Source organism: Littorina saxatilis, linkage group LG8, assembly GCF_037325665.1.
Source record: "Littorina saxatilis isolate snail1 linkage group LG8, US_GU_Lsax_2.0, whole genome shotgun sequence".
Taxonomy (NCBI): Eukaryota; Metazoa; Mollusca; class Gastropoda; order Littorinimorpha; family Littorinidae; genus Littorina; species Littorina saxatilis.
The window spans coordinates 54,927,244-54,948,272 of NC_090252.1; positions in this window are offsets into that span (position 1 = coordinate 54,927,244).

The window sequence follows — 21,029 nt, forward strand, 5'->3', positions numbered from 1 at the left end:
GGTGCATGTCGCTTTTGCATTGATTACCGAGCTCTGAACAAAGTGACTGTGTTTGACGCAGAGCCTATACCAGATGTTGATGAACTCTTTACAAGACTGGCTCAGTGTTCTTACTTCACTCGCATTGATCTCACAAAGGGGTACTGGCAGATTGTTGTAAACCCCGTTGACAGGCATAAAACAGCGTTTGCTACGCATATGGGTTTGTACCAATGGATCAGAATGCCTTTTGGCCTTGTTTCGGCTCCAGCAGTTTTTGCGCGCATGATGCGTATGTTGAGGCTACAAGAAGTGTCAGGCATGAACTTCTTTGACGACATTCTGGTGCACAGTTGTTCTTTTTCTGCCCACTTGAAGCATGTGCGGGGTGTTCTCCAGAAACTGTTGAAATTCAACCTCACTGCCAAGCCGTCAAAGATTTCGACAGGTTGTCGCAGTTTGGAGTTTTTGGGACATGTTGTGGGAGAGGGAATGCTTCGTCCTCAGGAGGAGAAGATCAAGAAGATCCTTGCAATTCCTACTCCTACCACCAAGAAGCAGGTCCGATCTCTGTTGGGGTTGTTGAGTTTCTATCGGAGATATGTTCCAGGATTCGCAACTTTGACAGCACCGATTTCGGATTTGGTCAAAGACTCGAGTGGTCGAACCATACAGTGGACGCCTGCCTGTGAGGATGCACTGGCAAAGATCAAGCAGATTTTTTCTGAGTTTCCAGTTCTACAGTTGCCGAGACTGGACCAGTCTTTCGTACTCAGAACTGATGCCAGTGGGGTTGGTTTGGGCGCAGCTTTACTGCAAGATTTTGAAGGAACGTTACACCCGGTTGCCTTTGCAAGCAAGAAGCTGTTGCCACGAGAAACCAGATACAGCACGATAGAGAGAGAGTGTCTGGCAATCGTGTGGGCTGTTGCAAAATTCTCCAAGTTTCTGTGGGGAGTGGACTTCGTCTTAGAGACAGATCATAAACCACTCACTTACATACAGACGTGTCGGTTCAAGAACGCGAGAGTTTTGCGATGGTCACTGTCTTTGCAGGAGTACAGGTTCACTGTTGAACCAATACCAGGAACGCGGAACGTGCTTGCTGACTTGCTGTCGCGGTCAGATCACGACCAGTTCGTTCCGTAGTGGAATGCGATATTGAAATTGTATGGCAGTGAAGTAGTTACCCTCTTTTACCTGTTATCCTAAAGAAAAAATAACCTCGGTCGGTCATTTTTTTCTGGGAGGAGGGGGTAATGTGACAAATGGATTGTACATAATCTAGTATTGGATGGTGTAAACAAATGTTGTACAGATTGGCTGGCCATTCTTGTAGTATCACTACTGGACGGCGGGGCCTAGTTTTGTAAGGCGTATCTTCATTGGCTGCTGTAGCCAAGGGGAGAGAAATAGGGTAGCTTCGTGACGTGTGAAGACAGAGCGTACTTGGCAATCAGACGAGACAGACGTGTTTTGATGTCTGCGCGTTGGGCGATAGCGCTGCTCCCGAACACTGTGGTCTGACACCGAGAGACTAGTGTGCGGACGAACCATGGGTGGTTCTGGGCTGTAAAGATACAGGTATTTATTCAATTGTATTTTGCTCAGTAGTATTGACGGGTGAAAATGACTGGAAGAGTCATGTTGTAAATTGGGCTGGAAAAGCGTGAGCCGCTGTGTCAGCCATCTTGAAAAGGAAGGTCCGTATGTGCTTTTGATAATGAAGTTACTTGTAAATGAGCTGGTGTAAATAATATATCCGCATAAGTTAGTGGACGGATAGTTGAACAGTATTGGAAAAGAATAGTAGTATTATTTCGTAGAAAAGTTTAGCTAAGAATTGAGACTTATGATAGCCTAAACTTTTTACGCAGCACCCCGGGTCAGAGTGATGGGTGGGACCACTGGACAGCGGGAGAGAGAGAGAAATGGGCATCCCCTCCTTGGCGCTACGAAGTGATGTACGAGAGCGCAGGGTTGTACAACGCTGGAGTCCTGGGAACTGGGTGAAGCCGCACCCCATAGCCACCACGAGCGGTATTGCGTGGGTGGTATGTATTCCCGGGTATGAACCCGTTAAGTTTGTGGAGTTACGATACGAGTGAACTGCCACCGAAGAAACATAATTGTGGAGTCACTGAAGTGTGAACTGCCACCGAAGAACCATAATCAGCGAGAAGATTGTGTGAGACGTAGACGACGTCAATTAAAGTAGTACGCGACACGTGATGTGCGTAACATGACACTGTAGTAAACAGGAACTGTAAACACTGGCATAATTGTGTGGATCAGGAACATTCATCTAATGTGAGACAGTTGGTCTCCGACGTGTGTTAAAATATTATTCTTCTTGTATATGAATGAACGTGATCTGTAGAATGCAAGAGAAATAACATGTTTGTATTATTGTTGTGGTGATTCATTACAGGAACGAGGGCAAAGGGCATTGAGAGTGTTTATTCTTTGTGTTTTGTCTGAGTGTTGTGTGTGAAGAACAGTTAGATAGTAAACAGAGTAGAGCACGCATTTTTTTCTATACACACACGCATACCTGAAATTTCATCAGTAACAATGTGACAAAACTCCTCCATGATGGGCCCGGTCGCTTACTGAAATGGCTTTTGCACTTGTCTTGATGATTACTACACTATGATTAGTTGGCTTGTCTCTGTTTCCTCCCTCAAACATCTTTGATTCACTGTGAATGGGACTGTTGTGAAGAGCAGCTTTTGTCTACTGTCAATTTTCCTATTGTTTTAAACATTTAATGCATGTAGATACTGTGTCAGAAATTTTTACTGGGAGTGGAATCTATCAGTTCACAATCAATTCTCACGTATTTGGCAATTGTTGAATGCCGCTTCTTGTTTTGTTTTGGTTTTTCAAATGGACGGCTGGCCTTGCCCTTTCGCACTCTGTGGAAACGAACATTTTGTGCATACAGCAAACATTTCCTAAATAAAGCGGCCATAAATTAGAAGAACTAATTCTGTTTTGTTTGATACTGTATATGGTTTATAGGAATTGAGCAGCCCGATTGACAACAAAGGGACTAAGGTGATCCTAAATAAAATAAAAAATATTCACATCAAAATGTGTCATGCTTTGTGAATTAATGTATATCATATGAAAGAAGACATGTTAAACTTGTTCAGATATGCAGTGATATGAAAATGTTGGTAATAACCAAAAATCTTGTGTTGCACATTTCCCTGAGCGCTGCAAAACGTAGGATAGCAAGCGCATGTTCTGGATACTCCATGTACAGCTGTTACATGCATATTACAAGGAAGACCGCTAATTTCATTTAATTCTTATTTGGTTTTGATTATTAGTTATCGTTAGATTTGACCGTGATATCAACATTTATCAGTCTGAATGTCGAGAAAGCTGAAATCATATCAGATCGAGGCGGGAGCCGATATCTGATATGATTCAGCCTTTCGAGACATTCAGACTGATAAATGTTGATATCACGGTCAAATCTGACGATAACGATTTTATCGCATTCGATTTCGGAACAGTTGGAACCATTAACCTGTGTCTCAAGAAGTCGGACAAACGCAAGGGAGGCTACTGCCATGTAGGAAATGTTGGATTTGTCTTTTTCTGCTTTCGCACTGAACTTCGTTGCTCTTACTTTTATTTTTCAGTAACAGTTTATTTTTCTCAGACAAAAATAACGCATTTAAAATGCAAACAGAACAAAAATATACGGTCTAAACAGATCACAAGCAAAGGCTAACAAGTTCAGTGGAGTTGGAAGGAACAGCAAAGTACGAAAGTCCCAGTTACTTCATCAGTCCGGTGTAACACGAAATTTTTACTCCACGAAAAATTTACTCCGGAGTAAATATTTCGTACGAAATTCTTACTCCGAGTACACTTTTCGTACGAGAAAAGAACTCCCCAAGGCACGAAAAAATTACTCCCTCCACGAAATTTTTACTCCCCATTTTTTTTACTTCCAGTAAAAATCTCGTACGCAAAAATGGGATGCGGGCGAAGGGATAATGCCAATAAGTGATCTCGCGCACGCGAATGTCGCGCTACCCTCCTTCCACGCCTTCCACCACCAAGACTAACAGGGGACAAGGGAGTATAAATTTCGTACACCTGGAATGGGAAGTTAAATGGCTCGTGTTAGGGTAAAGTAATTTATTCGTTTTTTATTCGTGAGGGGAGTAACATTTGTGTACGAAATGTTTACTCGGAACTCACCTGTCGTGGGGAGTAATTTTCTCGTGTAATGGGGGAGTGCTTTTTTCGTAAAGGGAGTAACATTTTCGTACGAAATTTTTACTCCGGAGTAAAAATCTCGTGGGAGTAATTTTCTCGTGTTACACCGGCATAGACTTTTTGACTGTGCGAGCTGGCAATTCTGAACGATGGCAGGAACTGAAGTGCGCCAGGCTGTATCAGTGAAGTCCTCTGGCTCATTTTCTGTGTCCAAGAAAGCTTCCAGGTATTTGTCGGCGTCGATGGACTGCATAATAATGTTGTCCAAGCTCAGTGCAGACGACACATATCCAAAATGGCGTCCTCCGAAGGCGCTGTAACTGTGTGAAACTGAACGATGCGTAGGGTTGATGTTGTATGGCTACGACTAAGAAGGGTGGAGAATGGTTCATGCAGGTGCGAACTCGTGTTTAAATCGTCTGCTTATTTTCTGCCTGTTTGTGAGTGATGTGCGCTGAAACACTGGAAGAGATTTCACAGTTTTCTGAGTACTGGTACTTTCAAGGTCAGCCTTGTTTATGGCTGTTCCAACCACCTCAGTCGGTAAGATTGTAACATTCTTTTCTACTGCTTCTCTGTTAAAGCTGGGTGGAAGAAGTTGTTTTTTCGTCATTGCACAGCTTAATCTTTCTGATGCAGTTACTTTCCTTTTATAAATTTGTGATTTTAAAAGAAGGGAGACATTTGTGTCATTTGTTTCCTTCAGGTGAGATTTTTTTCTTCAAAACTAAAATTCATAAACTACTTCCTGCACGATATAAAATTTACTAGGCACTTCCTGCACGATATCAATTGATATACAGTTCCTAGCTGACCTATGGCAACAGCTGCTTTTGTTTATGTGATCAGTAAAAATGCAATAATAGGTTATAAGACTTGACTTACTTGACTTATTCCTGTAAGCTCCCTGTGGAGCATAGGGCCGCAACAACTCCTCGCCAACGCACCCGGTTCTGGGCAGCTCCCATGGGGTCGCCTTCACGCGGCGGGAGTGTTTCCACCAAGCTACCCCACCCCTTTACTTCTCTTCTTTTGTCTTATTTCTGCCTTACCAGTCCTTTCACCTATATTTCCCTCCAAAAAACTCTCCCTACTATTCCCTGCAGTTTTCTGATTCCTTTCTTGTCTTATTTCTACCTGACTGGATCCGTCACCTTTATTTCACTTCCCAAAAGTCTTCTTTTCCACATCCTTATTTCTCTGTGGTCTTCTTAAGACCCAGCGTGTTTGCCGTGCGCTGCGACCTGTACCGGTTTGGGCTGGTGACCTGATGATTGAGGGGTTTACTTAGTTGCGACTTTGTAGCGCCAACACATCATTTTGGCCCAGTCTTTATCTAAGACAAGAGGTTGAAAAAGGCTTACCCGCTTCAATCAATCGGCTGGTCAAGTCTGGGTATATGTCTTGAGCATATTGCATCGGACCTTTGGCTAAAGGAGCAAGCGGCGGTAGGAGGGGGCGGCGGTAGTCGGGACAAACGCTATGCCAAGTTGTTACCTAATCCGTTTCCGCTTGGAAAGAGTTGACGAACATTATGCCAAGTTGTTACCTAACCCGTTTCCGCTTGGAAAGAGTTAAATCTCCTATTACAGATTGATACCATATGTTTCCTCTTATCGCTGCGTATATCCATCTGTATCCTTGGCGCTCTGGAGTTGGATAACCGCTCCACCTAAGCGTCCCCTTGTTGGGCTCCGTGGTGGGTGGGGATCAGATGCGACGAAGATAAAGGCCTCAAACATGGCTTCCTCTTCTTTTTCTTCTTTTTTTTCAAACACCCAAAACAGGAACAAACGAAGATACTGCGTTGACTCTGACTCTGACGATGAAGTCCGAGTCAGAGCAACAAAGAACAACATCAGCGAGGCCTGGCCCCGTTTCATTGTTGTTGAGACAGCAGATGAGGCACAGCCCATCTCCAAACTTTCGCCTTTTGCGATACAGAAGGTTATTGCAGGAGTATCATCAACGATAGACAACATTAAGAGACTTCGTAATGGTTCTCTACTGATTGAATGTCCTTCAAAAAAGGCATCAGATGGTCTTCTCCGTCTGAATGGTCAGAAATTTGTTGATAGACCGGTCAAGGTCAGTCCTCACAGAGGCCTGAACACCAGCAAAGGAGTCATCCGATGCCGAGAGCTGGAGGGCCTCAGTGAGGCTGAAATAAAAGAAGGTCTAAAGGATCAAGGTGTCATTGATGTGTACCGGGTGTTGATCAGGAAGGGCGATATCAGAGTACCCACCAACACCCTTTTCGTCACTTTTTGTACCCCAACCATCCCTGAGAAAATCAAAGTGGGATTTGTTCAAATAAGAGTGACTCTGTATATTCCATCACCAATGAGATGTTTCCTATGCCAAAGATTTGGACATTCAAAGGCTGGATGTAAACAGAAGGCAGTGTGCGAGAGGTGTGGCGGAGATCCTCACGAAGGTCCCTGCACATCACCACCCACCTGCACAAACTGTAAGGGAAACCATTCCCCGTCCTCCAGAGAATGTCCAAAATACAAGTTTGAACAGGCCATTCAAAAAACAAAAACGGAGAAAAAGATGTCTTTCTCAGACGCCAGGAAGGAGGTTGAAAAAACGAATGTTTTTTCCTTCCAGAAAAGTTTTGCGGCAGCAGTCAGTCAAAGACCTGCAACAAAGTCAACACCCACCCAGACCAGTATTTCGTATAGGTCTGTGGGTGTCCAGGCAGGCCCGTCCATGTTGAAAAGGACAGAGCCCACAAGAAACAAAAGTATTTGTACACAGACAGATGAAAGCACAGGTGGGGCTATCCCCACTGGAGACTCTATGGGGTCTCCTGGTGAGGTTTGCTTCACCGCCCCAACTGGAGACCCTGTGGGGGCTCCTGGTGAGGTTCGCTTCACCACCCCAATTGAGGACCCTATGGGGTCTCCTGGTGGGGTTCGCTTCACCACCCCAACCCAGAAGCCCGTTCACAGGGCAACTCACAGGAAGGGGGCCGTCGAGGTTGTGGAGGTAGTGGACCTTACTAAATCCACACCACGAACACCTCCGGACAAGGGAAAAGTTACTCTGCCCCAAAGATCGCCTCGCACCCCAAAAATGGAGAAAAATCCCATCACACTATACAATCATTTTGGGAGTTTATCCGACGAAGAGGGTATGGAGGCAGAAACTTCTTAAAACTAAACAAACATAGCCAATTTTATTCAATGGAATTGTAGAGGGGTCCAAGCTAACTATGAAGAATTATGTCTACTTTTACACAAATTTCATCCTGTTGCTACAGCATTACAGGAAACAATGCTGAAACCAAACAAAGATTTTAATGTATCTGGATACAATGTTTTTAGAAACCATTCAGACAATAACACGTCTGGGGGAGTTGCTCTTTTGATTAAGAAAAGTGTACTTTGTAGTGAGATCAACCTATGTACAAACATTCAAGCCGTCGCAGCACGAGTGACATTAGATAAAACCATCACTCTCTGCAGTGTATATCTGTCACCATCAAAATGTTACACGAAGCACGATCTTGAAAATCTTATTGATCAGCTTCCAACTCCTTTTGTTTTAATGGGAGATTTTAACGCTCATTCCCCTTTATGGGGCAGCAACTCTCTAAGTACGAGAGGACGAATTCTAGAAGATTTTTTAGACAATCGTAATCTATGCGTTTTAAACGATGGAGTACCAACATATCTCCATCCAGCAACAGGATGCAAGTCCATACTAGATCTAGTTATTTGCGACACCTCTCTTGTTCTAGACTTTGAATTTAAAGTCTATGATGACACATGTGGTAGCGATCATTTCCCTATCTTGATGTCTCAAATAGATGGATTGGAAGAAGCTTCCCCCCAGAGATGGAATCTGAACAAGGCAAACTGGCTGTCTTTTACTGCCGAATGTTCTGTCCAACTCACAGAAGACACTGTCTTTGATGGAAGTGACGACCCATCATCTATTTTTACAAACACTCTACAAGACATTGCCACTGAGTACATCCCAAAAACATCTTCAAACAACCGCATTAAAGTGCCATGGTTTAATAAAGAATGCCAAGAAGCCCGATCTGAGCGAAAGAGAAGTCTACACAGGTTCTACAGATGCCCGACCCTTAGCAAGAAGTTGACTTTCTTCAAATTTCGCGCTAAGAGTCGCACTGTCATAAAACATTCTAAAAGAACATCCTGGAGGTCTTTTTGCTCAAACTTAAACTCTAAGGTATCATCAAGTAAAGTTTGGAATGCTATTCGTAAAATCAAAGGGAAAAAAGGATCTGCATCAATTAACCACCTTGTGGTAAATGGATCCCTTATAACCCAAAAGAATGAAGTAGCAAACGTTCTGGCTTCAACAATGGAAAAAAACTCATCAACAGAAAATTACTGCACAGATTTTCAAAAAATCAAAGCCACCCAAGAACGTAAACCCATAAACTTCTCATCTCAGAATGAGGAGAACTACAACAAGGTGTTCAGTATAACTGAACTCAAACAAGCCTTACAAAAATGCAACAACTCAGCAACGGGGCTGGACGGAATACATTATCAGTTCCTCACACACCTACCAGAAAGTTGTCTTCTGGTCTTGCTGAAGGTTTTTAACCACATATGGGAGAGTGGATCCTTTCCACCTTCATGGCAAGAAGCGATGATTGTCCCCATTCCAAAACCAGGTAAAGATCATACAAACCCCAGCAACTACCGTCCGATAGCCTTGACCAGCTGTCTGTGTAAAACCATGGAGCGATTGGTCAACGCTAGGATGGTGTGGCACCTAGAAAAACAAAACCTCTTAAGTGATGTGCAATGTGGCTTCCGAAAGGGACACAGCACCACTGATCATTTGGTACGTTTTGAGACCTTCGTTCGAGAGGCCTTTGCGAGATCTGAACATGTACTAGCTATATTTTTTGATCTCGAGAAGGCTTACGACACGACCTGGAAACACGGTATTTTAGCTGATTTGCATGAAATGGGTTTTCGTGGACGTCTCCCTGTTTTTGTGGAAGGATTTCTAAGTAATCGATTTTTTACAGTACGGGTCGGTCCAAACCTATCAGAGTTCTGTCAACAAGAGATGGGTGTTCCTCAAGGAAGCATTCTATCACCCATGTTGTTCAACATCAAAATCAATAACATAGTAAAGGCAGTACTGAAAGGATCCGAGTCATCCTTGTTTGTTGATGACTTTGCACTTTGTGTGCGTGGCAAATCCCTACATAGAGTGGAAAGGCAGCTTCAATTATGTATCGACAAGGTGCAAAAATGGGTAACAGAGAACGGTTTCAAATTTTCCACCAGCAAAACTGTCTGTATGCATCTTTGCAAACAAAGGGGAGCCATGCCAGAACCCTCTCTGGTCCTGAATGGTAATCCTGTCAAGGTTGTTGAAGAATTTAAATTCCTAGGACTGACCTTTGACCGTCGACTAACATTCCTTAAACATATCCAGTATCTGAGAACATCATGTCTGAAAGCTCTGGATGTATTGAAAGTGGTTTCTCATACGGACTGGGGTGCTGACCGCACAGTCCTACTCAGACTTTACCGTGCTTTAATCCGATCCAAGTTGGACTATGGTTGTGTCGTCTATGGTGGAGCCGCAAAATCCAACCTAAGGCTATTAGACACAATACACCACCAGGGTATACGTCTTTGTCTGGGAGCTTTCAGGACGTCTCCAGTACAGTCCTTATATTTTGAGGCCAAAGAACCCTCTCTGAGGCTGCGACGCCTGAAACTCACCCTAAATTATGTGTTGAAACTGAAAGCTATGCCTACAAATCCAGCCTACCAATGCGTATTTCAACCACAATGCTCTGAATTTTTTGAAAGTCACCCAAATGATCGAGCACCTCTGTCTTCTCGGATTCAGTCACATCTGGCTGAATCAAAGATAAAACTCGATCATGTTAGTGAAAATCGATGGACAGAAACACCTCCATGGACATTGCCAGATCCAGTTGTTCGACTCGATCTGACAAGGTTAAAGAAGTCAGAGACAAATGATTTGATTTTTAAACAGTGTTTTAGCCAGTTCTGTACCGAGTTTCCTTCCCATCAACGAATATACACTGATGGGTCCAAAGCTGAAAGTAAAGTGGCATCAGCTTCTGTCACTGGTCCTAAACTCGATAGGGCCTTTTCGGCCCGTCTTCCGGATGACAGTTCTGTATTTTCTGCAGAGTTGAAAGCTTTACAGCTAGCTCTGAAACAGGTATATCAGTCAAAAAAGAAAGACTTCCTGATTCTGTCGGATTCCCTATCGGCTCTTACCGCCGTGAAGAGAACTCAGCTAGATCACTCACTGTTGGTCGAAATCCAAGAGCTACATGCATCTCTGATTGAAGAAGGCAAAAGGATTGTGTTTGCATGGGTGCCATCCCATGTTGGAATTAGAGGCAACTCTGCAGCTGATCAAGAAGCCAGAGAAAGACTCATCACTGACAAACACACAAAGCATTCAGATTTCAGAACTCGCACCAACATGTACATAAAGTACCTATGGCAGAGTGAATGGGACGAATGTGAAGAAAATAAACTTCATAAGATCGTCCCCCAGCTGTCGGACAGCCTACCCCAATGTCGCCTCAACAGGAAAGAAGAGACAGTTCTCTGTCGCTTACACATTGGGCACAGTCACATTACACATTCGTATCTGCTGAAAGGTGAAGATCCACCATACTGTTTTGGATGTGACGAACCATGGACATTAGAACATGTTCTCACAAAATGTGTAGACGTTCAAGAATTTCGAGACAAACACTACAATGCGGAAACACTGAAGGTTTTATTCCGGGATGTTCCCCCGGACAAGATTTTTAACTTTTTAAAAGAGATCAAGATTTTTTACAAGATTTAAAGTACCAGAAGTGAAAATTATTAATTTTTAGAACCTTCTTTTACAGTGATAGATTTGAATGTAAATAGTCTGAAACGTAGAACTTGCCATATGAAGGGAAAAGAAAATAACTGCATCGGTCTCGAATAGCAGCTAGCATCTGCTGAAGAGACATTAAACCCCAAAAACCAACCAACCAACCCGGTTCTGGGCAGCTCCTTTCAGTCGGGGCCATGTCGTGCGAATAGGTTATATGGTGTTCTGTTAAGCTTCAGTTAATGCTCTCATCGAACAGAATCGTTGGTAATCTTAGTAACGCGGGTTGAACTGTGGGAAAAATCCAAAAACTGTGAGCAAAGAAGACATTACTTACTTACTTACTGCCTTTCACGCCTGGTGGCGTGTAGGGCAGCGACAAAGGAAAGAAGACATTGGTCTTCATAAACTACTTCCTGCACGATATCAAATTCACTATGCACTTCCTGCACGATATCAATTGATTCCCGCAGTGGGGCACTGCGGTTATGAAATTAAAGGCCCCTCCTGTTTTTGGAACTGCAGGAGCTTTCTAGTTTGCTGTTAGGTAGATTTTTGGTTCCTCTTTCCTGTCATGCTCTCTTTTTCTTCATGAATTCTTTTCTTTTTTCTGCCTTCTTGCTCATTCACCTGTATTTTTTCCAAAAAATCTCTTCTCTTGCCGCTTGTCTCGCGATTCATGTATAGTTTAATCTGTTAGTGTTCTGATGTAAGTCCAGCAGTAGATAGGTTAAGCCTATTTTAACATACTGGAAACTGGTAATCTTCCAGTAGGTATTAATTTAGTTTTACTAAAGCCTGCTGGGACACAAGTAATGGGTTAGTGCATTTGTAAACAGGAATCGCTTGACAAGTGGCCCCCTTCATCCCCCCCTTCCTCGTCCTGATATGGCTCTGCGTAGTCGGCTGGACGTTAAGCAACAAATAAACAAACAAACAAACAAACATATCAATTGATATACAGTTCCTAGTTGACCTATGGCACAGCTGCTTTTGTCATGTGATCAGTAAAAATGCGATAATAGGTTATATAGTGTTCTGTTAAGCTTCAGTTAATGCTCTCATCGAACAGAATCGTTGGTAATCTTAGTAACGCGGGTTGAACTGTGGGAAAAATCCAAAAACTGTGAGCAAAGAAGACATTACTTACTTACTTACTGCCTTTCACGCCTGGTGGCGTGTAGGGCAGCGACAAAGGAAAGAAGACATTGGTCTTCATAAACTACTTCCTGCACGATATCAAATTCACTATGCACTTCCTGCACGATATCAATTGATATACAGTTCCTAGTTGACCTATGGCACAGCTGCTTTTGTCATGCGATCAGTAAAAATGCGATAATAGGTTATATAGTGTTCTGTTAAGCTTCAGTTAATGCTCTCATCGAACAGAATCGTTGGTAATCTTAGTAACGCGGGTTGAACTGTGGGAAAAATCCAAAAACTGTGAGCAAAGAAGACACTGGTCTGCATTTGTGGCTCACATGTGGAATAGCTTGGACTCTTTGAAGTTGAATTCGTGATGGTAAGGTTTTGACCTTGTCTTTAATCATATTGAATATGGTGCATTTACAAAAAAAATTATTTCTGAAATATTGTCACATGTCAAAGTTTCTTACAAGGAGCACTAGTGCACACAAGAACACACCGCGGGACAGTGCTGATACATTTTTAAGCTACACTTTTGTGAGTTTGAAATGGGGGAACTCGCAGATATGATTATTATTCCTGGACATGCAGCTGGCACTAATACCTGTTTTCTGTCTCTTATTTTATTTGCTGATTTTGGACAACTGTAATGAATAAATTATGTGACTTATGTCCTCAGGAAGGTCAGAACAACCCAGTCCGGAACCGGTAAGTCAATGTAACTGAGTAGACAATATGCAAAAAGGTAAACATTACAACATGAGAGGCCTGCTTTGAAATGACTGAATGAAGTATGATCTCAATAGAATACAGAAACCTTCCTTTGGAATGCTTGTAACATTTGACATGTTTTTTCCTAACATATATATATTTCAACTATTATAATGGAATTTTGGGATGGGTTTGTTTCAGCAGTTTTTTATTTTTAGAATGGTCATGCCTGCCACACATGCTTTACACTTTTAGTAATCAATGTATGTTTGTCAATTCAAACATAAACATTCATAATTAAATGCACATTCAGGCGCCTGCCTGCAGTCATGTGATGCAATGCTTTAAAAAAAAAACAATGTGTTTTGTTTGTTTCTATAACCCACCGAACTGTGACATGGATTACAGGATCTTTTCCGTGACCACTTGGTCTTGTGCTTGCGTGTACACGTGAAGGAGGATTAGTCACAGGCAGTTCTGCACATTAGTTGACCTGGAAACAATCTTCCTCCGATTAGAGAGGGACATTTCCTTGATCTTTCTTACATCCGGAGTCTCCGTATAAGAAAAAACCTCGGATATAAGAAAGTAAAACAAATTCTCGACTTTTTTATAAGCGAGTTTCCCTTAAAAGGCACACTCAGCTTCACGTAAACCATCAGTTTCTGGTCACAGACACTGCCAGGCTTTTGCACACTGTACAAACACCATTTCGTTTAAACACTCACCGCTTGAGAACATCCTAGGTGTCCTCCGTAAAGAGCGAGCATTTTTCAAAGAATTTATTTTTGCGTGGCCAGACGAATTGTCTAGTATCACAATCGGACGCCTCGTTTTGGCGCTAGAACTAACTTTTAAAATCTAAATAATAAATTGACAGCTTGTAACACAAACATTCTTAAATCATAAAAGATTTCTTTTTTAATCAAGACAAGATCAGTACAACTCGAAAAAGGGGAGCCCGGAAGCAGGTCACACAAGGTCGTGTTTCCCCAAGCAGACGAATTTTCTGCATATTGCTTGCTTCTTTGAGGCCACCATGGCAACCGCCACCGATAAGTTTGTGTGACTCGCAGTCGTTTGTTCCATTTTAGATTCAGAGGTACACAATTACGTGCTATTGCAGATATAGCGAGTCGCATTGAAATCACAAACTGACTACGAAATTGTGAAAAAAAGAAAGTGTGTGACACGGGTCCATGATGGCTCAGGGGTTAAATAAACCACGAAATCTGGTGTGTGGTTTATGCAAGCTAAAAAGCCATTAAACGAACTGTGTCATTTAATGCTGTTATTGTTAAATGTTTATGCAAGTGTGTTCCATAAGGTTAGAACTGCTTTTTTTTGTGAGAAGATTTAAATCGTTCTGTAAACCATTTGAGGCTGACTGGGGCTTTGAAAGTACGGGAAAATTCCAGAAGTCGATCAAGGGAGGTTTATATATCGCTTTGTTATCATTGGAAGGGAAGTAACTTTTGCAACACAACTATACTTTTTTTCAAAAAATGTAAAGTGGTGAAATTGAACCGGCTGCTCAATGAAACTTATTCGATGTTTTTGATATTTATGTGGGAGAAAGAACGTTCTGTCTACATAGCACATCTGTAAAGAACTTTTCTATGGACTTTACATTTTTTGTGATTTTTAAAACAAATAACCAGGTGTCTTCTGACTCTGTAAAAATTGGCACATAAAGATAACCGCTATTATTTTACAGTCCTAATGAAGTAGCCACTTGTCAGATAACTGTGAGGGAAAGTAAATGGAATACCAATTGACGGGCGCAGTGGCGTTGCCACGGTGGTAAGACATCAGCCTCCTTACCGGAAGGTCTTGAGTTCAAACCCTGGCCGCTGCCGCCTTGTGGGTTCAGGGTGGAGATTTTTCAGATCTGAGATCTCCCAGGTCAACTTATTTACAGACCTTGCTTATTTAGATTTTTGGTGTATTTTAGTGTCTGCAAGTTTGCTTTTGCGAATTTGATTTTGGGGGTTGTCCTAGGTCTCCGGTCCACTGCATAAACACTCATTAATGAAAAAGGAAACTCTCTATTGTATAGGGTAGGGGAATGAATTGCCTTTCAGGCAATATACTTGGTTTTTATATAACTGGCCCCATCACAAAGCTCCCATGGGGTCGCCTTCACGCGGCGGGAGTGTTTCCACCAAGCTACCCCACCCCTTTACTTCTCTTCTTTTGTCTTATTTCTGCCTTACCAGTCCTTTCACCTATATTTCCTTCCAAAAAACTCTCCCTACTATTCCCTGCAGTTTTCTAATTCCTTTCTTGTCTTATTTCTACCTGACTGGATCCGTCACCTTTATTTCACTTCCCAAAAGTCTTCTTTTCCACATCCTTATTTCTCTGTGGTCTTCTTAAGACCCAGCGTGTTTGCCGTGCGCTGCGACCTGTACCGGTTTGGGCTGGTGACCTGATGATTGAGGGGTTTACTTAGTTGCGACTTTGTAGCGCCAACACATCATTTTGGCCCAGTCTTTATCTAAGACAGGAGGTTGAAAAAGGCTTACCCGCTTCAATCAATCGGCTGGTCAAGTCTGGGTATATGTCTTGAGCATATTGCATCGGACCTTTGGCTAAAGGAGCAAGCGGCGGTAGGAGGGGGCGGCGGTAGTCGGGACAAACACTATGCCAAGTTGTTACCTAATCCGTTTCCGCTTGGAAAGAGTTGACGAACATTATGCCAAGTTGTTACCTAACCCGTTTCCGCTTGGAAAGAGTTAAATCTCCTATTACAGATTGATACCATATGTTTCCTCTTATCGCTGCGTATATCCATCTGTATCCTTGGCGCTCTGGAGTTGGATAACCGCTCCACCTAAGCGTCCCCTTGTTGGGCTCCGTGGTGGGTGGGGATCAGATGCGACGAAGATAAAGGCCTCAAACATGGCTTCCTCTTCTTTTTCTTCTTTTTTTTCAAACACCCAAAACAGGAACAAACGAAGATACTGCGTTGACTCTGACTCTGACGATGAAGTCCGAGTCAGAGCAACAAAGAACAACATCAGCGAGGCCTGGCCCCGTTTCATTGTTGTTGAGACAGCAGATGAGGCACAGCCCATCTCCAAACTTTCGCCTTTTGCGATACAGAAGGTTATTGCAGGAGTATCATCAACGATAGACAACATTAAGAGGCTTCGAAATGGTTCTCTACTGATTGAATGTCCTTCAAAAAAGGCATCAGATGGTCTTCTCCGTCTGAATGGTCAGAAATTTGTTGATAGACCGGTCAAGGTCAGTCCTCACAGAGGCCTGAACACCAGCAAAGGAGTCATCCGATGCCGAGAGCTGGAGGGCCTCAGTGAGGCTGAAATAAAAGAAGGCCTAAAGGATCAAGGTGTCATTAATGTGTACCGGGTGCTGATCAGGAAGGGCGATATCAGAGTACCCACCAACACCCTTTTCGTCACTTTTTGTACACCAACCATCCCTGAGAAAATAAAAGTGGGATTTGTTCAAATAAGAGTGACTTTGTATATTCCATCACCAATGAGATGTTTCCAATGCCAAAGATTTGGACATTCAAAGGCTGGATGTAAACAGAAGGCAGTGTGCGAGAGGTGTGGCGGAGATCCTCACGAAGGTCCCTGCACATCACCACCCACCTGCACAAACTGTAAGGGAAACCATTCCCCGTCCTCCAGAGAATGTCCAAAATACAAGTTTGAACAGGCCATTCAAAAAACAAAAACGGAGAAAAAGATGTCTTTCTCAGACGCCAGGAAGGAGGTTGAAAAAACTAATGTTTTTTCCTTCCAGAAAAGTTTTGCGGCAGCAGTCAGTCAAAGACCTGCAACAAAGTCAACACCCACCCAGACCAGTATTTCATATAGGTCTGTGGGTGTCCAGGCAGGCCCGTCCATGTTGAAAAGGACAGAGCCCACAAGAAACAAAAGTATTTGTACACAGACAGATGAAAGCACAGGTGGGGCTATCCCCACTGGAGACTCTATGGGGTCTCCTGGTGAGGTTTGCTTCACCGCCCCAACTGGAGACCCTGTGGGGGCTCCTGGTGAGGTTCGCTTCACCACCCCAATTGAGGACCCTATGGGGTCTCCTGGTGAGGTTCGCTTCACCACCCCAACCCAGAAGCCCGTTCACAGGGCAACTCACAGGAAGGGGGCCGTCGAGGTTGTGGAGGTAGTGGACCTTACTCAATCCACACCACGAACACCTCCGGACAAGGGAAAAGTTACTCTGCCCCAAAGATCGCCTCGCACCCCAAAAATGGAGAAAAATCCCATCACACTATACAATCATTTTGGGAGTTTATCCGACGAAGAGGGTATGGAGGCAGAAACTTCTTAAAACTAAACAAACATAGCCAATTTTATTCAATGGAATTGTAGAGGGGTCCAAGCTAACTATGAAGAATTATGTCTACTTTTACACAAATTTCATCCTGTTGCTACAGCATTACAGGAAACAATGCTGAAACCAAACAAAGATTTTAATGTATCTGGATACAATGTTTTTAGAAACCATTCAGACAATAACACGTCTGGGGGAGTTGCTCTTTTGATTAAGAAAAGTGTACTTTGTAGTGAGATCAACCTATGTACAAACATTCAAGCCGTCGCAGCACGAGTGACATTAGATAAAACCATCACTCTCTGCAGTGTATATCTGTCACCATCAAAATGTTACACGAAGCACGATCTTGAAAATCTTATTGATCAGCTTCCAGCTCCCTTTGTTTTAATGGGAGATTTTAACGCTCATTCCCCTTTATGGGGCAGCAACTCTCTAAGTACGAGAGGACGAATTCTAGAAGATTTTTTAGACAATCGTAATCTATGCGTTTTAAACGATGGAGTACCAACATATCTCCATCCAGCAACAGGATGCAAGTCCATACTAGATCTAGTTATTTGCGACACCTCTCTTGTTCTAGACTTTGAATTTAAGGTCTATGATGACACATGCGGTAGCGATCATTTCCCTATCTTGATGTCTCAAATAGATGGATTGGAAGAAGCTTCCCCCCAGAGATGGAACCTGAACAAGGCAAACTGGCTGTCTTTTACTGCCGAATGTTCTGTCCAACTCACAGAAGACACTGTCTTTGATGGAAGTGACGACCCATCATCTATTTTTACAAACACTCTACAAGACATTGCCACTGAGTACATCCCAAAAACATCTTCAAACAACCGCATTAAAGTGCCATGGTTTAATAAAGAATGCCAAGAAGCCCGATCTGAGCGAAAGAGAAGTCTACACAGGTTCTACAGATGCCCGACCCTTAGCAAGAAGTTGACTTTCTTCAAATTTCGCGCTAAGAGTCGCACTGTCATAAAACATTCTAAAAGAACATCCTGGAGGTCTTTTTGCTCAAACTTAAACTCTAAGGTATCATCAAGTAAAGTTTGGAATGCTATTCGTAAAATCAAAGGGAAAAAAGGATCTGCATCAATTAACCACCTTGTGGTAAATGGATCCCTTATAACCCAAAAGAATGAAGTAGCAAACGTTCTGGCTTCAACAATGGAAAAAAACTCATCAACAGAAAATTACTGCACAGATTTTCAAAAAATCAAAGCCACCCAAGAACGTAAACCCATAAACTTCTCATCTCAGAATGAGGAGAACTACAACAAGTTGTTCAAAAATGCAACAACTCAGCAACGGGGCTGGACGGAATACATTATCAGTTCCTCACACACCTACCAGAAAGTTGTCTTCTGGTCTTGCTGAAGGTTTTTAACCACATATGGGAGAGTGGATCCTTTCCACCTTCATGGCAAGAAGCGATGATTGTCCCCATTCCAAAACCAGGTAAAGATCATACAAACCCCAGCAACTACCGTCCGATAGCCTTGACCAGCTGTCTGTGTAAAACCATGGAGCGATTGGTCAACGCTAGGATGGTGTGGTACCTAGAAAAACAAAACCTCTTAAGTGATGTGCAATGTGGCTTCCGAAAGGGACACAGCACCACTGATCATTTGGTACGTTTTGAGACCTTCGTTCGAGAGGCCTTTGCGAGATCTGAACATGTACTAGCTATATTTTTTGATCTCGAGAAGGCTTACGACACGACCTGGAAACACGGTATTTTAGCTGATTTGCATGAAATGGGTTTTCGTGGACGTCTCCCTGTTTTTGTGGAAGGATTTCTAAGTAATCGATTTTTTACAGTACGGGTCGGTCCCAACCTATCAGAGTTCTGTCAACAAGAGATGGGTGTTCCTCAAGGAAGCATTCTATCACCCATGTTGTTCAACATCAAAATCAATAACATAGTAAAGGCAGTACTGAAAGGATCCGAGTCAACCTTGTTTGTTGATGACTTTGCACTTTGTGTGCGTGGTAAATCCCTACATAGAGTGGAAAGGCAGCTTCAATTATGTATCGACAAGGTGCAAAAATGGGTAACAGAGAACGGTTTCAAATTTTCCACCAGCAAAACTGTCTGTATGCATCTTTGCAAACAAAGGGGAGCCATGCCAGAACCCTCTCTGGTCCTGAATGGTAATCCTGTCAAGGTTGTTGAAGAATTTAAATTCCTAGGACTGACCTTTGACCGTCGACTAACGTTCCTTAAACATATCCAGTATCTGAGAACATCATGTCTGAAAGCTCTGGATGTATTGAAAGTGGTTTCTCATACGGACTGGGGTGCTGACCGCACAGTCCTACTCAGACTTTACCGTGCTTTAATCCGATCCAAGTTGGACTATGGTTGTGTCGTCTATGGTGGAGCCGCAAAATCCAACCTAAGGCTATTAGACACAATACACCACCAGGGTATACGTCTTTGTCTGGGAGCTTTCAGGACGTCTCCAGTACAGTCCTTATATTTTGAGGCCAAAGAACCCTCTCTGAGGCTGCGACGCCTGAAACTCACCCTAAATTATGTGTTGAAACTGAAAGCTATGCCTACAAATCCAGCCTACCAATGCGTATTTCAACCACAATGCTCTGAATTTTTTGAAAGTCACCCAAATGATCGAGCACCTCTGTCTTCTCGGATTCAGTCACATCTGGCCGAATCAAAGATAAAACTCGATCATGTTAGTGAAAATCGATGGACAGAAACACCTCCATGGACATTGCCAGATCCAGTTGTTCGACTCGATCTGACAAGGTTAAAGAAGTCAGAGACAAATGATTTGATTTTTAAACAGTGTTTTAGCCAGTTCTGTACCGAGTTTCCTTCCCATCAACGAATATACACTGATGGGTCCAAAGCTGAAAGTAAAGTGGCATCAGCTTCTGTCACTGGTCCTAAACTCGATAGGGCCTTTTCGGCCCGTCTTCCGGATGACAGTTCTGTATTTTCTGCAGAGTTGAAAGCTTTACAGCTAGCTCTGAAACAGGTATATCAGTCAAAAAAGAAAGACTTCCTGATTCTGTCGGATTCCCTATCGGCTCTTACCGCCGTGAAGAGAACTCAGCTAGATCACCCACTGTTGGTCGAAATCCAAGAGCTACATGCATCTCTGATTGAAGAAGGCAAAAGGATTGTGTTTGCATGGGTGCCATCCCATGTTGGAATTAGAGGCAACTCTGCAGCTGATCAAGCTGCTAAAGAAGCCAGAGAAAGACTCATCACTGACAAACACACAAAGCATTCAGATTTCAGAACTCGCACCAACATGTACATAAAGTACCTATGGCAGAGTGAATGGGACGAATGTGAAGAAAATAAACTTCATAAGATCGTCCCCCAGCTGTCGGACAGCCTACCCCAATGTCGCCTCAACAGGAAAGAAGAGACAGTTCTCTGTCGCTTACACATTGGGCACAGTCACATTACACATTCGTATCTGCTGAAAGGTGAAGATCCACCATACTGTTTTGGATGTGACGAACCATGGACATTAGAACATGTTCTCACAAAATGTGTAGACGTTCAAGAATTTCGAGACAAACACTACAATGCGGAAACACTGAAGGTTTTATTCCGGGATGTTCCCCCGGACAAGATTTTTAACTTTTTAAAAGAGATCAAGATTTTTTACAAGATTTAAAGTACCAGAAGTGAAAATGATTAATTTTTAGAACCTTCTTTTACAGTGATAGATTTGAATGTAAATAGTCTGAAACGTAGAACTTGCCAT